Below are 9,918 nucleotides of genomic sequence, written 5' to 3'. Positions count from 1 at the left end.
CTGAGAGCTTGGCTGATGAGCTGTAGACAGCGAAAACGTTCCCAAGATGGCAGCACAGACGAAGGTAGAATATTTATATAATATTTTACATATATATATATATATATATATATATATATATATATATATATATATATATATATATTATTGTATTTTCAATTTATCAATCAAATACAAAATGAAAATTAAATTAAATTTTTTACAATATACAACCTGTATATTGATCTGTAAATATTTATTAGAATTTAGTTTGGATGTAAGTGGATTTCTTTTTTAATGAGTTTTCCGATGAACCATTAAAGACTTTTGTGAATAATTAAAGTGAAAAGGACGATGTATTTAGGTTTAAAATGGAAAAAGATTGTTTACTACGGGAACTATAGAATCCACAGGTAGAGGTAATTATCATTTTCTAGAAAAATGGTTTTAAAAGAAAGTTTGGAATTTTAATATCTTTGTTTCACCCCGAGTAAATGTTGTAGGGTTCCCCGAAAGTAATTAGGATGGTCGGAATAATTTTGAAAATGACTGTTTGTTTGTCGAATGGAAAAGAGAAATGTTTCTGATTCTTGGCAATTTGGAAGGGGAAAAGTGGTTTGAATGTTGAGTGAATTTGAAAAAGAAAGCAGTATGTTATTGGCATCGCTGAGGAGCAGTTCGACGTTTTCGTGGATAGATAGTTAGCAAGTACCAGTGGTTGTTTGATAGTAGAGAATAGTGCTGAAAAGTGGAACGAGAGACAGATCAAATTGAGACGAAATACCTCTTTGATTCTGTATTATTGTGAGAAGGAGAGCACAGAATTTTTCGAGTTTGTGTGAATCGAGTACTGGTCAAAAGAGGCTTTGGCTCGTTGGAGAATTGGTGTTGGTATGCTGATAGTTTTGAAGCTGGAGAACGGAGAGGGCTTTGATGAGTAGCTTTTAACATAGTCAACGAGGGAGAGCTGTTTTGGGTCACGAGAAGACATCAGAGTGAGTGAAGCAAAAAGGTCAGTCAACTTATGTGAAAGATATTTTTATGTTCGGAAACTAAAGCTTTGAGTAAAAAGCATATGAATTAAAATTCCAATATTTCAAAAAATAAATAGGAAATATAGGTAATCTTGCGAATACATAAATTTGTTTTGTTTAGTTTGTTTTACCAAAGTCATCGGGAACAAACCAATAAAGTGTTTTTTTTTAACTAGAATAAATTTAAGTGGTAAAAATTTCATTTGGACATCTGTGTCCACAGATTTTGATAAATAAAAGACAATTCTGTATGTTTATTTTATACTTTTGCTTTATTTCTTTTTTCCTATTTTATCCCGAATTTGGTTTTTTTATATTAAAAGGCACCCTGAGATTTTTTATTCAATTTTGATATATGATTTGCGACAATTAAATGATTAATTAAATAAATAATAATCAATATAAAATTAACAAGAATCAGATCACAACAACATGGCGAGCCAACGTTAGGGCCTTAAAGTATCTCTGGTTGTGAATTTGAAGGGAATAGGAAACGGAAAAACAGGTGAAGGAAAATTTATTTGCCCGTCGGAAAAAGTTGATATATTTAAAATTTTTGAAATATTTGTGTGACATAATTTTTTATCTAGGTACAATTTTTACATATTTATTTTATTTTTGATTGATTTGAGATTTGAGATATTTAAAAATTTGTGGGATAAATTGATTATATTTGGGGAGAGAAAAATTTTCGTCTCGACAGCATACAAGGTATTTTCGAATTTCATATTAGGCGGGGATAAATTTTAACTACATGTCGATAACAACCAGAAGCAAAAGCAAAGAAAATAAAAAACAAGAAGAACATTTGGAACAAGAAGAACTTATAGAACAAGAAGATATTTTCGAAACAACAATCATGGCATCAGAACAACAGGAATTATCAGGAATAGATAAACTATTACAACTGATGCAACTCCAGTCACAAAAACTGGATGACAATCAAAGAGAAACAAAACAAGCAATGGATGAAGCAAAAAGGACAATGGATAAAAATCAGGAGGAAACAAAACAAGCAATGGATAAAAATCAGGAGGAAACAAAACAAGCAATGGATAAAAATCAGGAAGAAACATCAAAGAAAATGGATAAAGTGGATCAAAAAATGGATGAAACACAACAAAAAATGGATGAAACACAACAAAAATTGGATCAAAAAATGGATAAAGTGGAGAAAAAAATGGATGACAATCAACAGGAAACAAAACAAGCAATAGAAGAGAACAATAAGAAAATAGAGGAACGCATAGAAAAGTATGAAAAGGAAATAAAAGGATGTTTGACAACAATGAAAAACGAGATAGAACAGCAAGAAATGAAAATTAAAGATCACATGCAAGAACAAGAAATTAGAATGAAGGACCACATGAAAGAACAAGAAATGAAAATTCAAAACAAAATGGAGGAGTTAACAAATTGCCAGAAAAAGGAACTAGAAAATTTGGAAAATAAGTTGGAAAACGCATTACAAGAGGACAGACGAGAAATAGAAAGACAAATGGAGGAAATCAAGAATCAACAAAATTCCGGAGAAAGAAGGGAAACGATTATCCATAGTACAGAGGATGTGAAAATAAGATTTGGCGGGGATGTAAAAAAATTACACCCAGTAATTTTCATAAACAATTTGAAAAAGAAAATACGACACATCGGTAATTTTGAGACAGCCAAAGAAACGATAAGGAACCATCTTAAAGATGAGGCGAGTTTATGGTTCGATAGCAAAGAAGAAGAATTGGACAATTGGCATAAATTCGAACAAAAGTTCCTGAGTTATTTCTGGGGAAAAATACAACAGCTAGAAATAAACAAGGAATTGCAAAATGGGAGGTACCATGATAGAATGGGTATTTCAGAGAAAACATATGCACTACAATTATATAATAATGCAAAACATCTACAGTACAATTATTCGTCCGAACAGCTAGTAGAACTGATAGCCAGACATTTTGAAGATACTTTAGAAGATCACATAACTTTACAAAACTACAAAGATATCGACAGTTTGTGCCAATTCTTACAAATACGAGAAGCAAAAATGAGAGAAAGAGAAATAAGAAGATCGCAAGATAATTATAGACAACGCGAAAATCGAGACTATAGAGATAGAAGACAGAACTTTAGGAGAGATTATACAAAAAGAGAAAACGAAAATAGAGACAACGGAAGAGGAAACTATGAACAAAGAAATCGGCAATGGAACGAAGACAGATATCGAGAAAACCAGAATAGAAATAACACCCGCACAAATCAAGAGGACAGAAATGATAATAGAAGGAATGAACAGGAAAATCGTGGAAACCGATACGGATCCGACAGACAAAGAGAAAACAGAAGAGCGGTAAACAACACGCAAATATATGAATATGAGGATGAGAGACAAAGCGACGGAAGAAGAAGCGAAGAAGAACAGCAAGCGTCTTTTCACGAAAGCGCTCACTAAAAACAAAAGAACAAACAGGAATTTTTTGTCACCCGAAGGAATTTATTAAATTAGCAGGAAATAATGATAAAGGAAATGGATCTAATTTAAAATTTGTAGATGGTTTTATCAATGAGAAACCGATTAAAATTATGATTAATACTGGTTCAGAAATTACTTTGATTAACAGGAAATTAATAGAAGAGGTTGATTTGACGAATTTGATTTACAAAATTCCCAGGGTAAATTTAGTGGGCGAAAATAAACGGACTTTGGCAACAATAAATGAAGGAATACGAATAAGGGTTCGATTGGGGAAGAAATTTTATGCACTACAATGTGTTATAATGCCAAATGCCAAACATGATTCATGATATGATCGTGGGAGTGGATGAATTGTCAGAAAAACATGTGGTGATAGATTTCAAAAATAACACGATGAAAATCACAGATGGAAAAGAAGAAGAACCTAACATTCTGGAAATGGACAAGGAACATGAGAAACGGAAAAAGGATAATGCAGACAAAAAACAAACGGTGGAAATGAATTTGGCAATTAAGCAAGGACAGAAAAAGAAGAAAAGAAAGAAGGAGAAGATAAGTAAAAACAACGAAGCTCGGGATTCCTCGAAAAAAGAGATGAGCCCAGAAGAAGAAAAAGAAGAAAAAAGATTGACAAATGAAAATGAAGCTTGGGATTCCTCAAAAGAAGAGATGAGCCCAACAGAAGAAAAAGAAGAAGAAAGATTGTCACAAGAAAATGAAGATTGGGATTCCTCGAAAAAAGAGATGAGCCCAGAAGAAAAAGAGATCAGATTAGAAAAAGAGAACGAAAAAGATACCATGGAAACTGTAGTATTTGAAGAAGAAGTATGCAAAATGGAGGAGGCAGAATACACAATAAACATGTGTAAAGAATCGGAGGAGAAAGAAATACAATTGATATGTGGAGAAGGAAAGGAGAAGGAACTGCGTGAAATATTGAGGGAGTATTAAAATTTAATAAATGAAGAAAACAGAGTAGCCAAAAAGTATGAACATTCATTTGAGGTGAAAGACTTAGGAAATTTTCGATCGAAAACTTACCCCATCCCATATAAGTACCGACAGGAGGTGAAAGGAGAAATCAATGAAATGTTAGAAAATCAAATCATAGAGAGATGTGACTCTCCGTATATCAACCCCATCGTGATTGTTAAAAAAAGTAGTGGAGAATTGAGGCTATGTTTGGATGCCCGGAATATAAATCAACACACGGTATCTCAATATGAATCACCTCTTAACATCGAGGCTATTTCTGGGAGAATTACAGGATCACATATTTTTTCTAAATTTGACTTAAAACATAGTTTTTGGTTGATACCTTTAGCAGAAAAATGTAGAAACTACACCGCTTTTTCGATCGATGGTATTGTGTACCGATTTAAAGTAGTGCCTTTTGGGTTACAAAGTGCTTGTGCAGCACTGGTAAGAGCTCTGCATACAATATTAAACAAGTATGAAGATTTTATAGTACACTACATTGACGACTTACTAATCTTTTCACCAGATAAATCGAGTCATTTAAAACACATAAAAATTATATTAGAAGAGTTGGACAAGGCCGGATTAAAATTGAATATTGAAAAATGTCAATGTTTTCAAAAAGAAGTGACATATTTGGGTTTTAAATTGGAAACAAAAACAGTTAGTTTAGCCGAGGACCGGATAAAACTCATAGATGAATACCCAAGGCCAACGAATTTAAAAACATTGAGAGGTTTTCTTGGTACGATCAACTATTTCAAAAAACTAATTCCTGATTTAAGCCAGAAGGAGATTCCATTGATAAAATTACTGAAAAAAGGTGTTAAATGGAATTGGAAAGAAGAACAAGAGAAAGCTTTCCAAATATTAAAAGAAGAATTCTCGAAAGGAACTAAAATATATCATCCCATGTACAATTTACCTTTCATATTACGAACTGATGCGTCCATCCAAAAATTCGCGGGAGTTTTGTCGCAGATACAGAACAATCAAGAAGTGCCAATTTGTTTTATTTCCCGGGTGACAAAAACACACGAAAGAAAATACAGTGTGACTGAATTAGAGTTTGCTAGCGTACTTTTTTGTGTAAATAAGTTAAGGTTTTATCTATTGGGAGCAAAATTTACAATTGAAACAGATCACGCAGCTTTAGTGCATATCATGAAAAATCGACTGGTTAACAATCGTATACATCGAGGAATTTTGTTGCTGCAGGAGTATGATTTTGAGTTTCGATACATAAAAGGAAAAGACAACATTATAGCCGACGCTCTCACACGTGATGAAGACACTGGAAAAAAGGAAGGAATTGTTTTTCAGGTGGGACTAAATATCTTGACACAAGAGGAAGGTTTATTTTCGTTAAACGAAATAAGAATAAATCAAGAAGAACTGGAGGAAAAAGAAAAAAGAAGAGCGGAGAGAGAAAATGACATATTCTTCAAAAGAATCGATGGAAAGGAACTATATTTGGTAACACAGACATTGGCAGAGAGGATCATACAAAAATTACACAATGACAATGGGCATATCGGTAGCAGGAAGGTATGGCTGGTTTTTCGAGAAAACTATATCTGTCGAAAGGATTACCGGATTGCCAAAGAAGTGACCCAAAAATGCGAAATATGTCAAAAATATAAAAGCAGAAATTTCAGAAATGAAAATATTGCTAAAAATATTGTATCCCGTCAAAAATTGGATATTGTGGCAATAGATATGTTAAGTGACCTGATAATGACCACGCAAAGGAACAAGCATATTTTGGTGATGGTTGATATTTTTTCAAAATACGTAAAGTTATACAGTTGCCGTACAACAAAGGGGGAAGAAATAATGAGAAAGATTGACAATTTTATAGCCACCGTAGGAACACCAAGAAGAATTCTTTTAGACAATGCGACGTATTTCCGGAGTGAGCGTTTCAAGGGACAGCTTCAAGACAGGGGAATAGGGACAAATTTCGTCAGTATCCGACATCCTCAAAGTAATCCTTCAGAGCGTTTTATACAGGAGACTACGAAATTCCTTCGCATTGCTGCAAATGGACAACATAGACGATGGGACAGGAAAGTGGCAGAAATAGAAAACTACTTAAACACGATTCCAAGTACGGTGACAAAAGAGACTCCGGAATATATCATGAAGGGTGTTATGCCATTACGGCCATGGGAAGAACCTGAGCAGAGGGAATACCAACGAGTCTTGGAAATTGTGCAAAGGAGGCTGCAGCGCAGTAATGAAAAATATCTCCAAAGACAAAATCATAATAGGAGACGACGCCCAGTGACTTTTCAGAAGGGAGAAAAGGTGCTGGTAAGGGCATTACGAGTATCAAATCTCACTGGGGACGTTTGCGCAAAACTAATGCCTATTTTCGAGGGTCCATACATCGTGCACAATGAAAATGGAATAAACAGTTATGTCCTGAGGCATGTGGATTCAGAAAAGATACGAGGAGTTTACAATATCCATGATGTGTACAAATACCACGAATAAAGACAAATGCATAAAATTTAAGGTAGGATAAGAGAATTAGGTTAGGATAATATGATAACAAGAGAAAAGTGTTGTTGTCGAGAGAAAATCAAATTTTTTTTGTTGCACTTAATAATACTGATTTTATCTCAAAACAAGGCGGGGATGTTATTGTGTTTGCAATTTATCAATCAAAAGCAAAATAAAAATTAAATTAATTTTTTTTTTAATAACGCGGGCACATAAATTTGATACACCCGGTATATTGAGCTGTTTTAAAATTTTTTTGAATTTAGTTAGGATGTAAATAGATTTCTCTTTTAACGAGCTTTCCGCGGAACCATTAAAGACTTTTGTGAATAATTAAAGTGAAAAGGACTATGTATTTAGATTTAAAATGGAAAAAAATTGTTTACTGTATAGGTAATTATAAATATTTCTCGAAATTGATAATTGAAAAGAAAGTTGGAATTTTAATATCTTCATTTCAATACGAGTATATGTGGGAGAGTTTCTCCGAAAGTAATTAGGATTGTCGGAACAAATTTGAGGGTGACTGTTGTTTGTCAAATGGAAAAGTCAATGTTTTGATTCTTGGAATGTGGAAGGGGAAAAGATGGATTGGATGATTGAGAGAGGTTGAAAAATTATTCATTATGTTGTTGGCAGCGAGAAGAAGCGGTTTTCGACGTGTTAAGTGGAGTAGATAGTTAGCATATATCAGTGGTTGGTTGATAGTGGAGAATAGTGTTGAAAAGTGGAACGAGCGACAGATCAAATCGAGACGAAATACCTCTTTGATTCTGTAGTATTGTGAGAAGGAGAGCAGAGAATTTTTGGAGTTGTTTGAATCGAGAACGTGTCAAAGAAACACGGTTTGTTGGAAAATTAGTGCTGGTATGCTGACAGTTTTGAAGCTGGACAAAGGAGAGAGGCTTTGATGAGTAGCCTTTAACATAATCAACGAGGGAGAGCTGTTTGGGGTCACGAGAAGACATCCGAGTGAGGGAAGCAAAAGGTCAGTCAATTTATGTGAAAGAGATTTTTATGTTCGGGAAATAAATTTTTGAGTAAAAAGCATATGAATTAAAGTTCCAATATTTCAAAATATAAATAGTAAATATAGGTAACCTTGCGAAGACATAAATTTGTTTGGTTTAATTTGTTTTACCAAAGTCATCGGGAACAAACCGATAAATTGTTTTTTTGTAAAGATAATAATTTTAAGTGGTATATATTTCATTCGGACATCTGTGTCCACAGGTTTTTTAGATTCGATAGTTTTCAGAGTATTAATTTGATAAATAAAAGACAATTCTGTGTTTTTATTCTAATAGTTTGCTTTATTTCTTTTCCCTATTTTATCCCGATTAGGATCAACTCAGAGATACTGAACCCACGAGAGAAGATAAATATAACGTAAGATAATTTGGTTTTTTTTTTATATATTAAAAGGCACCCTGAGATTTTTTATTCAATTTTGATATATGATTTGCGACAATTAAATGATTAATTAAATAAATAATAATCAATATACAATTAACAAGAAGCAGATCACAACAATATATATATATATATATATATATATATATATATATATATATATATATATATATATATATATATATATATATATATATATATATATTTTATCATTGCTTGATATATATATATATATATATATATATATATATATATATATATATATATATATATATATATGTTACACTTGAAGTTTCCGCGGGAGCTATATGTGCTTTCTGTTGTTTTCCGGGTTTGACTCCGCGTTGAATAATTTTGGTTTTGAGAAAAACCAATATTTTGACGACGTTTCGGCAAGATCTCACTTGCCATTGTCAAGTCAGGTAGTTCCGCTTCTCGTTGCTGCTTGAAGTAAACTGAATTCTTACCCACGATACCGTCACTTATGTAGTTGATCCTGCTGCTGCTTGCCCTGCGCGAACTCTGGCTCTTGTTATCGGTCCAGTGTAGGTTGCAGTCGCCGGAGGGATGTTACGCGTGGATGTTGTGGCCTGATTTATTTTGGTCTTTTTCTTCAGTACCGTTTTCCATGTTGTAGGAAGCCGTTGCGCATCATCTCTTTGGTTTAAGCCGTTGGGATTTCTTTCAATTTCTATCGATTCTCTGATTTCCCGTTTTCTTTTTACTTCGATGTTAGCTAACATCGTTGTTTGGTTCAAGTTTATTGTGTGTCCTGTATTTGCGACATGTTGAGCCAGGGATGACGTGGTTTCTCCCCTTTCGATAGCATTTCGGTGTTCTCGTCTTACCTGCACAATTGCATTCAGTCATCAAAACCTTGATTACAAGATCCGAAAGACTGACAGACCAAGAACATCAAAATGAAGAAATGCATAACGTGAAAACAGCGTTAAGAAAAAACGGCTTCTCAACATACAACATCGAAAAAGCTCAAAATGCTCGAAGAAGAGATAAGGACCCTACAGAAGACAATAAACCGATCGGCAAAACCATTCTGCCATATGTGAAGGGTACGACAGAGAAAATAGGGAGAGTGCTGAGAAAACACAACATAGAGAGAGAGAATATATGTTTATTGTCTAAGAAAAAATCTTGTTGACAAACACTGTTTAAGAGTTTTAAATAAATGAATTAAATTAAAATATGACTAAATATAAAATATAACACATAACACATTTACATTATATAACAACTACAAAATATGTAGTATTGTCAAAAATAAAAAACAAACAAACTACAAGCTGTAAAACTAAATCACAAACAATAATGACAAACAAATTGACAAAAAAAAAAATACACAAGATCACAAATACATCAGCTCCAATGGTCCTCAAAAAATTCTGTCAGATCATAATAGGCCCTCTTAGCGAGCAGTCTATCTAATGAATTTCTAAACTTTCTAATAGTTTCCAAATTTTTTATTTCACTACGTAGTTTATTAAAAATTTTGATGCCGTTAAAAATAAATGAGTCTTTGAC

The sequence above is a fragment of the Diabrotica virgifera genome, chromosome 10 (assembly GCF_917563875.1).
Source record: "Diabrotica virgifera virgifera chromosome 10, PGI_DIABVI_V3a".
Taxonomy (NCBI): Eukaryota; Metazoa; Arthropoda; class Insecta; order Coleoptera; family Chrysomelidae; genus Diabrotica; species Diabrotica virgifera.
This window is presented reverse-complemented; position numbering follows the sequence as displayed.